At 34.6% G+C, this 1,245-nt stretch overlaps 1 protein-coding gene across 2 annotated transcripts in view; it reads right to left on the bottom strand.

The window, feature by feature from the left end:
- The window catches only part of ZFAND6 (zinc finger, AN1-type domain 6), a 35,124-nt gene extending 34,520 nt beyond the window's left edge, over positions 1-604 (bottom strand). The window contains exon 1 of one of the 2 annotated variants that reach the window (XM_012660096.1): positions 366-604. The gene's annotated coding sequence lies outside the window, so the exon portion shown is untranslated. The remainder of the gene's footprint in view (positions 1-365) is intronic. The other variant, XM_012660095.1, reaches the window with a different exon arrangement.
- Between the last annotated feature and the right edge of the window lie 641 nt (positions 605-1,245).

The following is a 1,245-nucleotide window of genomic DNA, read 5'->3' as shown; positions in this document are numbered from 1 at the left end:
GTTTGGTCAAAATATTAATTTCAAAAGGCTGAAATCAACTGCAAAATAAACGGCAATCTAAATTATAATCTTTTGCTTCACAATAATAAATTTAGTAATGCAGATTTCAATGCTTAGAATAATTCTGAAAAAAGATGCATAGTCATTAATGACATTAGTTATGACTATTACTGCAGAAAAATATTTTATAAATAAAAAGCTACCACCCACTCCACCCTCAGTATCCTACCCACCAGAAAAAAACAGACCCTAAAAAAGTCTCACCATGCTGACTTAACTGTATCTTCAAGAATTAAAAAAAAAAAAAAAAAAGTTAAGTTACTTTGCCCAATTACATAGGGGTACAGGCTTAAATCTCTACTCACACAGTTGAGGTTGATGAGCAAACAGCTGTCCTGTATCTTGAGACAGACATTAGCTTCCTGCCTTCCCTATCCTCATAAGCAGCTACTTAAAGTTTGAGTTTTATGCAAGAAAACATTTTAAAGCCTTCAGTGTTTTACTGCAGCAGACTTCAGATTCATTCCTGTAACACATGTAACATGAAACAGAGTTGAGACAATTAAAATTTATTATGTACCATATTTTAATCATCTAAAATTTTAAGAAGTGCTTTCATTATTATAGCTACATAGAAAGGGTTGTTGAAGTAAAATTAAGAAATAAAAACATCCATTTGGTATGTGACACTATTGTATAATGTAACATGTAACAACATGTATGTAACTTCAATCTCCTATAGACTTTTTACATTTGGCCACAGGCTAGGTTAGGATTAATTTTTATAATCGTCTGTCCCCAAAGTAAGCAAAAGCAAGTATTTTTCTGTTTTTCTAAAGCCTGGCTAATTTATTTAGAACAAACCACCACCAACTAAAGGGCACTTTCACAGCCAGTGGAGTGCCCTCAGCGTCCCAAGCGTAGCTGAGTCACAGCTCCTGACAGGGGAGAGTGAGACTCCAGGTCCTGTCGCAACAGCAGGAGCAGCATGTTTCTGACATTTTCCATGGGTTAAAGCACATTTCCTGACAGACTCAAATGTCTATAGCAGCATTACTCCAGGTTAATCAAGAGTTAGAAGGCTTGCCTGCAAAATGAAACTGCATTCCCATAGAAAATATTTTATCCTACTCAAACTGAACTTTCAAAACAAAAAACCAGAAGGTTTGTAAATTAGGAACTACAAAAACAAGATAAAAATCCTTATTTCACCATCCCATTAACAAATATGTATTACATAGGCAG

This window comes from Propithecus coquereli, unplaced genomic scaffold (assembly GCF_000956105.1).
Source record: "Propithecus coquereli isolate 6110/MARCELLA unplaced genomic scaffold, Pcoq_1.0 Scaffold655, whole genome shotgun sequence".
Lineage (NCBI taxonomy): Eukaryota > Metazoa > Chordata > Mammalia > Primates > Indriidae > Propithecus > Propithecus coquereli.
Note: the sequence above shows the minus strand (reverse complement) of the source record. Positions and strands in the feature narration are given on the sequence as shown.